The sequence below is a fragment of the Temnothorax americanus genome, unplaced genomic scaffold (genome assembly GCF_048541705.1).
Source record: "Temnothorax americanus isolate GAGA-0224 unplaced genomic scaffold, ASM4854170v1 Scaffold6, whole genome shotgun sequence".
NCBI lineage: Eukaryota > Metazoa > Arthropoda > Insecta > Hymenoptera > Formicidae > Temnothorax > Temnothorax americanus.
Genome location: NW_027509751.1, coordinates 2,383,217 through 2,396,623, shown reverse-complemented (window position 1 = coordinate 2,396,623; position 13,407 = coordinate 2,383,217). Strand labels below are relative to the sequence as shown.

General features: G+C 29.2%; 2 protein-coding genes across 22 annotated transcripts in view; one reads left to right on the top strand and one right to left on the bottom strand.

The window, feature by feature from the left end:
• Positions 1–13,407, top strand: part of LOC143905115 (neuropeptide CCHamide-2 receptor) — an 86,467-nt gene that overhangs the window by 24,368 nt on the left and 48,692 nt on the right. The gene's annotated exons all lie outside the window — the stretch shown is intronic.
• The window catches only part of LOC143905117 (neuropeptide CCHamide-1 receptor-like), a 60,803-nt gene that overhangs the window by 13,248 nt on the left and 34,148 nt on the right, over positions 1–13,407 (bottom strand). Inside the window, exon 1 of one of the 11 annotated variants that reach the window (XM_077420297.1) lies at positions 3,555–3,771. The exons of the other annotated variants lie outside the window; for them this stretch is intronic. The gene's annotated coding sequence lies outside the window, so the exon portion shown is untranslated. Of the gene's footprint in view, positions 1–3,554; positions 3,772–13,407 lie in introns of those variants that run through there. 11 annotated transcript variants of the gene reach the window in all.

The following is a 13,407-nucleotide window of genomic DNA, read 5'->3' as shown; positions in this document are numbered from 1 at the left end:
TTTGTCTCGCAGGTGTGGACTAATAAATGCATTTCGGACTTATCACGGATGCGTATAACATCCGAATGACCAATGGCTATTTCCCTACACCACGGCGCATAAACGTGCACATCCCGCCATGAAATATTTATGCCGACATTAATCGATGATGCTAATTGAGCAGTATTTATCGAGTATACGCAGCGCGTGCAATCCAGTTTATCAATGCTACGGCCAGTTCATAAATTAAATCGTTTTGATCACTAACAATAGGTATCACACATAGCGGGTAAGAAATGTAGGAACGTTAATATTAAAGTCAATTGAAAATACATCATTACATGATCGCGATTAGGCATTGTGAGGTAAAGAGAGATTGCGAATCAGAATTCATAGTCCCGTGAAGCGATAAGACTTTGGTGCAGCTACTTTCATATAAAATATGTAGCGAGCAAAGTGTTAGCTCAAGATATTTGAGAAAAGAGGAAGTGAGGCCATTATCACGTTCCGAATACATTGTCGAGTATAGGGGAGACCGGGATTGGTAGGCCATAGAGGCAGGTAGACTATAAAGTCCGTATCAGACTACGGATTGAGATTGAAATTGGATTGATATTTAATCAGGTTGTTAATAACTTTACATAAATGCGCTCCCGATTGCGCCGAAATTTATTGTAGAAACAAGCATTCCTCCCCCTTCAATTGCGCTAAACGCGACGTCACGGTCACATGTTACAAAATGACAGGTTTATTGAAAAGTTGACTACAAAAGTAAATTTTTTTTCTCAAAAATTTTTTGTTTTTACACTTTATGTAGCTACAAAAAAATAAATGTCATAGCACTATTTTAGAATTTGTTGGACAAGTGATTGGAGTCAGTTTTGTTTAGATCCATAAATATTTAAAGATTAGGTAAAGGATTGAAATAAAAATGGCCGTTTGAGGCAGGTTGACTTTGGTTAATTTACTTTCCTACAAATGTAAAAATTATGTTTGGTTATAGGACGAAAACAATGAGTGACTTAAAAACAATCTTTTTTTAATATAATGTTTTTGTTTTTAATGTAGAAGAATTGTCAGAATTGTTATTTTGCTTTAAAAAAAATGAATTTTTATATTTTACTTTAAAATGACTTTTTATGATGATTATTTTAGAATTTAATTCTACGTGAACGTGACAATGCATGATATTCTTTTTATATATGTATTTTATTAAAAATTAAAAAACTGAAAAACTAGCCTACCACAGCCCCAATCTCCCCTACATACTTCATCGTGTGCATGCGAATAATTGCTTTTGTCGTAACAGTAATTGCGGAAATATCGGAGAATTTATGCGTTTTACATATTAAATTGTTATCATCCTTAGGACGCTATAGAATTATCTTCTATTTCAGGAGAGTTCTTTAAATTATTTCTTGAAATGATTATGATCCTTTAAATTATTTGTTGAAATTAAATAAACTATAACATGAAGGGTAAGCTGATCCATCCGTGATATACGATCAAATTTGATATCTCTTTTATATACTAATAAAATATTCTTAAACGTTATTTTTTTAATATTACTCAATTTCTTTTTCAATATGTCTAAAAAATACGGTTCTAAAGAAAAAAAACTAAAATTATATTTCTTCTTTTAGAGATATCGCTAATTTTATGTCTGCATATTATAAATATCTTTATTTTATATTTTTTAAATTAGTGTTATAAAGCTAGCAATTTATTTCGTTCCAGAGGCGATACAAGCGTAATTAAGCGAAGCTAGAATTCCAGAGAAGTTTTCATAAAATATTACTCATTTAAATTACGTGACAAACATGATAGTAATGTTATACATAAATTAATGTTAACAGAAACAGCAAGTGTACTCATAATATACGATTACATTCTCATTCTGCTTTCTTGTTATCTCTTCGAAGGCAAATTTTCCAAACCGCTCACCAGAATTGTCGCTGCTCGTTTATTGATTTATATTTCTGCGATAGACAACGACGTTCATGCATTCATGAAGCTGCTACATAATAAGGACTTGCATAATTAGAGTTAAAGATTGATATTTAAAAGATCTACATTAATCGTGTCTCTCTTACAGTAATTAAAAACTTCATTACGTTTTTTATATCACACCATCTTACTACAAAAAGATCATAAGTGCAACAAGTATGCATAATTACAAGGGTTTCAGTATTTATGTACAGTTTTAATACGTTCCATGCTGACATAGGTCTTTTGACATAGTTCCTTTTTAAAACCTTGTCTCAATTTTTTTCCTGTTATTTTTTCTGGTTACTCACAATATGAAAGAAGAAAATAAAATTTTATACAAGCACATTTATGTATTTGCAATGGATCGTACGAATATTATGCTACGACTAGAAATAGCGGAAATTGAATTTTAGAAAAAAAAATATTCACAGATTTTTTGACAAAATTTGAGATAAAACTCGCGATCAAAAATTTATTTAAAAATATAAAAGTATAAAAATGTATACTGATAAAATATAAAATTTACTTGTCTACTAGTAATATGTCTACTAGTAAGTCTACTAGTATATTAATAAAGAAAAAGAATTATTACTAGAACGTAGAAGTATCAAACCATTTACCTCGACAAATTAGAGAATTGTTGAAGAATTACGTTCTAATGGTCAAAATTGTACAAAGAAAATTTTGGAATTAGCTGTATATATTTTGTATATTGCCATAAGTATTACATAATAAAACATAAATCAATTTATGAAGTTCTTGCTTGAGAAAAGACCAGAGAAAATAATTACGTATTTTATTTGCATATTTTTTGTATCGCGTATACTTTTCTTCTATATAAGAATCTAATTATGTAGTACGCATGATATAAATATAAAAGTGCGAACTATAAAAGATGAAACTAACGTATATCGCTGTGTACACACACATATATACATACATATTACTTAAAGAATGTGATAATTTTATTGTAAAATAAGTTTTATCATCTGCTTAAATACGTACACACACACACACACACACACACCCGCGCGCGCGTGCGTATATATATATATATACACAATATATGTACGAAAACTAACTCTCTTTAAGATGAAATTGTCACATTGTTTAAAAATAATAATTTTTATACAATTCTTAAAGTCTCTTTTACGAACATTTGCACGTCCATTTTCACACTTGTATAATGCGAAATGCTTAAAATAATTAAGTTTGATACGAGGGTGGTGTTGCCATTAATTGCCATTAAAAGTGATGCGTGGCTCATTACCACGAATATAATGAACGGTTTAATTAGAAGCGAAACGCGTTTCGCGTCCGACGTAAAGAAAATCGACATAAACCACGTGGATGAGAACTAGCAATAGAAATTAGTGCCTGTCATTGGTACAATGTGGTTTTAATAATTGCTCTTCAGCGGCAACCGTCACATCGACTTTAATCTATTCGCACAGTGTAACTAAGAGCATAGGTCAGGCATATAAACCATTTAATTTCTCTCTCAAAGAGACTAGTGTCTTCCTTCCCCCCTTCTATAGCATCTGCTGTCATAGGGCATAGGGGCTACTATAAAAGTAAAAAAGTACCTGCTCTTGTTTGCCATTATGTCTTATGTTATTCTTCAGATATCCTTTAAAACATCTATCTGCCCACTCTTCGCTCTTCGCATTATCACGTCGCGAATGATCTCGCGATAAAAGTTTTCACGGCCTCGTCGGTACGTGTTCAAGCTATGCTGATTAAAAGTATTATTTCTGTATATCAAAAAAAAAAACAATTTAAAGATTTGAGTTAAAGTACATGTGCTATATTTTATTTATTGTTTACTAGACATCACAGACTCGCGCTTCGCGCGCTCTATTTAGTTTTAACATTATGCTATTACTATTACACTATTAACACCTTGATACACACAACTGTCAAAATATACGATGACAGCTGCAAATGAAGTAAGCGCTGCGAGAGAACCAATCAGCATCGCGGAAAAGCGACAACAACTTCGATAGATTCGAGTATCGACTTTACATCTTTTTTAGATATGGACTAAAGTAGAATAGAATTGACTATTTACTATTTTATTAACTATTTATATAAATAATTTTGCTCCTATTAAGTATTACATTAGAATTAAAAAAAAAACATTTATAATGCTGCACAATATACAATATATTTTAATTGTTTGTAATATAGAATTTAAGTAACTTATTTACTGTCGTATACTTGACAGAATAAAAAATTGGATAAAAAATTAATCACTCTCTAAACAATTAATCTTCTTCTACAAATAACAAATACTAATTGTAAGAGGATTAAACGAGCACACAGTAGCATTGAGATATGGATAATGATATCTTGCTGAATTTTTTTTACTTTTGTACTAAGCAAATGTAGACTAGCGTAATAAGATGACTAATTTTCTCTTGTTTGTAAAATATGCAATTTAAATAAATGCACATCAATTATTAAAGCAATTGAAAGTTAATAAAGCATTATTTATCAAATCATCACACATCATGTAAAACACCATTTCCATTGAACTGTAATCCTTGTCTAATGTTTTCATACTTTTATATAAGTGGAAAAGGTTTTTTAATCTACCACGTAGAAAGACAATAAATGAAAAATTAAAAGTTACTTTAAGTATACTTTATATTTAAACTGATTTTTTTATAACAATATGTATGTATCTTATCTTTCTTTGTAATTTGATAATCTACTTTATTTATTATTAATATCTTATAATTAAGAAATTAAAATTTAAGTAAAAGTTCAAGAGACTTGTTTAATAATAATATAAAATTTCGAAAGAATGAAATAATGATTTAAAATTATTCCTTGAGAAATCGCAAATTTACTTACTTCTCGTCAATTATGTTAGATTAAAGAAATTTTATTTTAAAGCAACAATATTAATAAAACAATTTTGACAATAAATTTGAAAATAATACTTTTTTATAATATAATTTGTTCTATTATAATGTAATTTTAATACATAATTATATTTTTATTCCTTTTCAGTTTGATCATTAATTTTTCATGTCATCTCTCTCTCTCTCTCTCTCTCTCTCATTAATTGTATTAATTTTAATATATATTAAAATCATAACGTTAAAAATAAAAGAGAGAAAATATAAATTCATAAGAATTAAAAATTCTGATAACACGTATATTATATGTATATATATTTTTAAACAATAGATTATAACGTCAAATATCAAGATCAAAACCTAATAGTACAAAACATAATTCAAACTTTTTTTAAAAATATTAGTAACAAAAATTCAATAATGTACCTATTGCCGGAACAAAGGAGAAAAAAAGAAATATTTACACAACGTAAAACTGTTTCTCTAATTTAAGTTATTTTTCTTTCACTTGATACATGTTGTTCATTGCATTTGTTTATGAAAAACATCAATATTAGAATTAATTTTTGCCTCTATTTATATAGATCAGATATAATATTATTATCTATATAAAATCTTTTTTTATATGTGTATGAAATAGAATGTTTGTGTATGTCTGCATGTATGTTCTCTATACATTCCTAAATTCTTTGACCTATCTGGATCAACTTTGGCATAGTTACTCTCTAGACCTCTGCGAAAAATACAGGCTATCATGAAATCTAGGCATTCCACCCTCTGCCCCTGATTTCATGTGATAATTTAGTTTAGTGCATCTTCTATTCTATCTATCTACTTACATGTTATATGTACTTACAATTATAGTACGGTAGAACAAAGAGAAATACTGTATAAAATTAAAATTATATTATTTTGAACTAATTTCAATATGTTATTGTTTGATTTTCGCATTATCACAAATACAGTTGTTCCATATAAAAGGAGCCCGGGCAACGCCGAGTAGTTTAAGCTAGTAAATTATAAATGTTTAATTATAAGATATTATATATAGAATATTACATGAATATAATATGCAATAAAGATAATAGGCAAATATACATTATATAAAACAAAAACAATAAAACAATTGAACATTTGTATTAATTAAATTTTATTTTTTATTTTTTATTCACACAAGCTAGAGAATTTAATACTACTACTATATCGATATCGCTATAGCGCGAATTATAATTATCATGAAATTAATATTAACATATTTATATCTATCATTCATTATATAAATGCAATTAAAATTATGATTAAAATTATTTTTTCTTTTATTGGACTGCAATATTTTAATTTGTCAGATTTACTGTAGTATAGATATTTAAAATATTATAAATTTTACATTATAATATTTATAAATAGAATAAAGCAATAACGCTCAAAACAATAAAATCTAGTGTAAAAGTTATGTGAAAGTTACTTTATTTATTATATAGAAGATAAATTACATCTAACTTTAATCATGTAAGAGGATGTAAAATTCAGAGGTAAATAGAACATACAGCGAAAAAGGCAGTAATAAATAAAGGCAAATTGACTGGCAGACAGACTGGCAATTAAAAAAGCTCGTAGGCTATTAATCAGTGCTTTCTCATGCAGTCTGGACTTAATCTTTAATTTTTCTGCGCATTTGATACATATTCAGATTTTGTTTCAAATGTTTGCGTTCAAAATGAAGTTAGATATACATGTGAAAATTATTAAGTTATTAATTTGCAAGAAAATTTTATTTTATTACTTGAAAAAATTCTATAATAGTTATTTGAAAAGAAGAAACAATCATTTCTTCTCTAATGTGTTTTAAAAAACATTTAATATGCTTATGTTTTTACCAAATTTTATTTCTTTAGAAATTAGTACAGATATTATTTTAAACCATAAAAAGACAAACATTTCTTATTTTTAAATTTATTTTTAAAAATGCTATTTTATCTATTTATGTTATTCAAAACTTTTTAATTTTAAATTCTAAAGCAATTTAAATTTGTTTGTAAGATTTAAAGTCATATATTGCTTATTTGATAAAAAGCTAATGCACAGCTAGAGAAATACTTTCATTCTTTTACAATCAGTTATTATTACACAAAAATCACATTTAAAAACAATATTACAAAAAAAAATTTTAAATCAAATTTTCTGTTATATGTATACATATATTTTATGGGTTTTGTCGTCACATGTTTAGGATTATACACGACACTCTTTTAGTTTTCACAATAACTGTTTTGATCCCTAAATCTACAATAAAGTACATATGTGTCCCTTATTTTGAGCCACTAAAATATATGCTACGAGCTCGTCAAAACATCAGAAAACTTAAGTTATACATGTCTAGACATGGATGTCTTATTATACAGTGTAAATTTTGATTCTACAGTTTTCTACCTTTTTCTTTCAAATAATACGTAATGAAAATAACAATAGCGGAGATCCATCTGAAACTTATATGCCGTGGGAAAGTCACAAAATATTAATTCGATATTTAATATACATTTTTATGAGTGTAATAAAAGTGCTTTTTATGTGCATCGATTCGTTTTAATATGAGATTCTCGTATTAATTTTATTTTTTATTATTATCTATACAACGTAAAATATGTATCTATCATACGTCAAGTTTAGTATTGCGTAATTATTTTTTTGTTTAAAAATATATAACTTTTAAATCTCAAGTTTATGTGTATTTGCTTCCTATATTTATATATTTTTTAATCTTGTTTTTTAATAATAAGATTTTTTATCCTTTTTTACTGTGATCTTACACAGATTACCATCATCAAATAACTAAATATTTATGTTGATTTAGCGTTAGCATTTATTTAAAGCGTAAACGTTAATCATGAAATTTTATAATTGGAAAATTTTTCATAAAATTATGAATGTGCAAAACCGGTTGTTGAGAATTATATTTTCAAACTAGGAGCTGTGACGTTTACCATATGCTACCACTAGATATCAATAATTATAAACGAGTAAAGCAATAGAGATTTTTGGTTTAATTGCACAAAGTGATATTCTATCATTTTTTATAATTCTTTAAAAGAATAATGTTTAAATTTCTAAACTGTTGACTTAATACACATGCAGTAAAATTGTGAGATGTATAAACTATGCTATATATGTTATAAGTGCTTTGATCAAATATTTAATCGTATCTAGGCACGCATCACTGTTAATGGATTGCTCTAAATAAATAAAATGTAAATCCAAAATCGTATGAGAAAAACAAATTTTTTTATTTCTTTGATGTCGGCACAAAACGTGCTATGATACATTAAAGTACCGATAAAAATAAAAACTTGCGTAATTAATACATATTAGGTACATAAAAAGGTAAATTATTCCTATATTTTTTTTCTTTTTTAGTTAAATATTTTATTATTATAAAATGCAACAGAATCTGCATATATTTATTCTAAAGAGCAAATCACGTGACGGACAATTTGATGGAACAGTGCCTCGCGCTGTGATAGATCTAATGCATAAATCAGATTCCATAATACTAAAATTCGTATTACTATATAACTAAAAAGGATGACAGGGATTTTGAAGGTTGAAAACGCAAATGAAATCAGCCGGCGAAATAAAAGATCTGTAATCTGTAAAGTAATTACACTAATAACACAATGATACAACCGTAAAAAATACAAGATAATATTTAAATTTTTGAAACTGATTAAATTTTTATACGTTTACCTCTCTTTTTATTGACTAGAGAAAGAATTCAAATTCCAGAAAAAATCTGTCGAGGCATGTTTGTATATTCAAATTGATTTCATGAATTTTATAATATGTGACTGCAGAATCCATTCCGCGAATTTAAGAGAGTTTATTGGAATATATCATGCATGTGCTACTGCAACTGAACAGATTCCGAACTTTTATTGAGGACTATCGTTTGCGAATTTGGAATAATGTGCGCTCATATATGACCAACGTTTGAGCCAATATATTACTTAAATGCAATCCGAAGCGGAACGAATGATAAAGAGACTAATTTAAAGTCAGTATTACAATTAGAAAGTAAATTATTGAAGTTAGAACGCCGATATAAAGATTGGGTGAAAAATATTATTGTCGATTTTGTATCAATAACGATCAGCAAAAACATTATTTCCGCAATAACACGCAATATAGTTAGAAACGATAACTCTTCTTATACTGTCTTGCCATAAAGGTATTGTCAGCAACTTAGAATTCATAACGGTTCATGCTATCATCAACTCTTTATTTACACAAAAATATCAGTGGTCTTTTAAATCAAATGTAAATAGCGTCTTGCAAACGTTATTTACAGTCTTTTTCGTGCAGCAATTCCGTTCTTGGAAAATTGATCGAACATGATGCACGTGTTTTATACTCGTAATGTTTTCGGTATATCATATAAATAGAGAATTGTGATATTTTTCTTACTATGAAAATACATTCGCATATCATTGCATGCAATATACTTGCTTTTCTTCCGGTTCGATTTGCAGTTAATATTTGTGGCCGATTGAAATTCTATCAGTAAACAGTATAAGTTACCTCAATTTTATGTTTGTTTAAATTCTCCCTTCAAAAGAAAAAACCAATGAAAATAGCACGGATTTCTATTGTAAATCAACGACAGCAAAAGTTTGCTTTTCTTTAGACACATTTGCAATAATACACACTTCTTATTATTGATTATGAACCGTACTCTATACTACGCTTTTTACATTTGATTTAAAAGACCACTGATATTTGTGTGTAAATAAAGAGTTGATGATAGCATAAACCGTTATGAATTCTAAGTTGCTGAGACAGTACCTTTATGGTTTTGGTGGTTACAAAGTAACATTCTCAGTGCTGTCCGCACGCTATTGATACACGACGCATTTCCGATATTGATTTACACAGAACAATATTAAAACAGAAATCTTTTATTTCTTTTATGATAAAAGTTTTGAATCTTGTTCGGCGCGTTTCATTTGGCACTGCAGGAAAATGTGTACATCCGAGAATTAGTGAATTTGACAGGAAGTTAGTGTTAATTTGTTAGTGTTAATTTCCTTGACGTTTGTTCATTCCAATTTAAGGTTCATTTTATGCCCCCGACGGATCAACAGACTATACAACGTTGAGGGAAGTTACGCATAAGAGGATGTGCACCAGATATTAAAATTCATAATTAAGACAAAGTGTTCTTTTTTCACGTTATAGACGTTGTGGCGATTAGAAACTAAATTGAAACTGATGCGTAATCACCGTAGATTGTACGCGGGAAAAATTAAAATTATTTATTCTCATTTTTCAATGCGTTTCGATCTTTAACTTTTGCACGTGAGATTGATGTCGACAATAAACCACAAACTCAACGAGGAACTCGAGGCCATTCACTCTCATTAGATTTTGTGTCAATATATCTTACGGTTTCACCATTATGATCCTCGTTACTGTTATTGTCGTCATTAATCCCGACAACGTCAACGTCGTTTTCCTTCCTGTACGATTTGTGACTTTCCGTGCTATATGGAGCAATAGTTGTTCTATGTCATATTGTCTTGCGTTATGAAGCTGACCGATTTACGATAAGAAGTAGATCCAGATTCGGAAAATATTGTTAAGATATTAGAACAAAAACGAATAAAATTACATATATTTGTTAGCGGTGGTTATTATATTAGATTAACACAAAAGATTCATTATTTTTCTATTAAATTTTGTATCCAATAAAGCTAGAAAATCGAAGTTTTTTGGAAAAAAGGATCGAAAAATTTTCCCCTGAAAAAGAACGTTATATTGTTGTCCGTGGTTACCATTTTGTTTCAATTTTGTTAAAATATTATTTTTAACTTTATTTGATAAATAAATCTTTTACACCGACTGTTTTTATTACAGTATATCTATGTTTTTTCTTGAACGTATCATACATTATTCCTAAATTTTGGCATACATCTCAACATTTGGCAAACATACCGCTTGTTTCCGCTAAATATCGATTCGCTTTTTCACTTGAAACAATTTGGTTGCATCACGCATTTATGACAAGAGGATAGTAACTGATAACAGCTCATCAATAACGTTAACCTTCGAACTTTTTATCCGGTGGATCAATCCATTATCCCCCATAGTTATGTCTATGAATAGAGGGTACTTTTAAAGTTTTATCATGCGTTGGCGGTATATGTTGCTAAATTGCGATACGAAGTTCCGTAACAGTGGATAAGATGATGGAGGTGCGAATGATGGTTGCAACCTAGTAAGCAAGAAACATCAAGAAACATTTTAACTACATTGCAGCAACGTTGTAACGTTAATGCAATATAGTTAAAATGTTTCTTGACGCTTCTTGCTTATTATACTGGGAAGTTTCCGATTAGAATGTGAACACGCGTCGGCGAAAGTTCTCGCGTTAAATTGGCGCTACTCTCTTGGGATTTGCGTGGAAATTCGTTCGACGCGCGTGATTTTCCTGAAATATTCGAGGAGCACGAACGCGCGTTACCAGGTTTTTCGAGAGCTACGCGTCGACTATTCTCACATCAGAATATTAATGAAAGATAATAGATTCTCACACACAAAGTAGCGCGTGTTCGAATCGTTTCTGGATTTACGAAAGTCGTTCGTAATACTCGATCTTAATCGGATATCAGCTGAAAATACGCTGAATTGATGTGCTTTCGTTGGGAACGCGGGAAGCGCGTTAATTTCCACACACCACATTTCGTACATTTCCTAACCATCCGCATTATTTTCGCGAATAAACGATAGCTTTATTGTTCCGTTACATGAACACACATTTCGCAAGAAATTCATGATCCAAGTGTATTTGGCTTCTTTAATTAATCGTATATTCCATGTATTTAACGCGTTTCGTTAATGTTACGATCCATCAATAAATACTCTAAATTGCTTCATTGCGGGGATGTATCAATGCAGCTTGCATAATATTTAATCAACGTATGCATATGTATATAACATATTAGTACGATCTGTAATATGATTATTATATATGTGAGTCTTCTGTTTTCATAATCGCGTATCGCGTATTACATGATTTTCCGTTACGATTTATTCGGATACAAGATATTTAAACGAAAAAAGGAGAAATACATTATTATCGTTGCGGGTTTCATATTAACTTAAAAATAACGAAACATTTTTTACTGCGTCGCGTGTCGACATTTAGTGAATTGTGACAATGAGCCAGATATATGTTAAGAAGAGAAAATATCACGAAGCTTGTGCATTTATATAGATTTAAGGCGTTAAGTTTTATAAAACGATATGGTTTAGAATAATCTATAAAAATTGTTGAATATTATTTTTAAATATATAATTTTTAAATATTAAATATATATTATGTCACATGTGCATGGAAAGTGGCCCATTGCACACGTTACGCGTGCGTGATAGACCACTTTCCACGCACTTGCAACATAAAATAGAGTGTGCAAGTCGTGCTGGAAGACGAAAATTCCCGGGTGCGGAGTTGACGCACGAGCCGAAGGCTCGGGAATTTTCAAATAACTATTATGAAGGGAATGACAAACACATACATATAATGTTATATTCGATTGAGTATACCGTAATTTGTATGAAGTGCATCGAAAGACAGAAACTTAAACGCACCCCTGAGTACTGCACAACAAGAAATAGAACTCGGTTACAACATCGAAGAGAGATTGTTTGTTATGGAAACACCTCGAGAAAATGTCCCCTATGCACGGAATGCTTTATAGAAGTCTTGCAATTTAGAGCTGATTTAGCTTTTACGAGAACTTAGCATTATGTTATTAACTTGTCTCTCTAACTATAGTATTTTAATAACTGCCATCTTAATTAAACCGCCTCGATTTAAAAGGAAAGTTTGAAGCATATTGCAGAGAATATATATTCAGTGTAAAAGCCCTCTCACACAAAATGACGTTACCGCATATGCGTAGCATAAAACCGTCTGGACCAATGAGCATCTAGCTCAAAGTCTTGACTAGACTTGATGTCAGATAGCTAAATGCTCATTAGTCCAGACAGTATGCAATTTAAAAAAAAATTGTTTTAACATATTTAAAAAACCGATAAAAACATTTAAAAATTAGATTTAATAAAAATTAATAAACTCTGTGAGATATTGGTTTACGTATAACAGAAATAACAAAAATACATTGATATAATAAAAAAATAAGTAACTTATAATTAGTACGTACTTATAAACAGTTTTATTAATAATTCTTTAAAACAGATTTTGTATATCCTCTCCGATATCTCATCGGAAAAATATTTAGAAATAATGTATTTATAGTTATTGAATTTTAAAAAACTTTACCCGTGCAAATTATGATATTCAAAATTGTAATTAAAAGATTTAATTTTTTTACTAATTTCTTTTTCCATTTTGATACCGATGATGCGTACTATTATAACAGATGTTTTAATTTGTATTAACAATTTCGTTTGGTTAACGACAAATAAATCGAATGAATTAATATATAGTCTCGCTGTTTGATGATAAAATTGCAATCTGTTTTCGCCAATCGTGGAAATGGAAATTTGTAGAAATCAA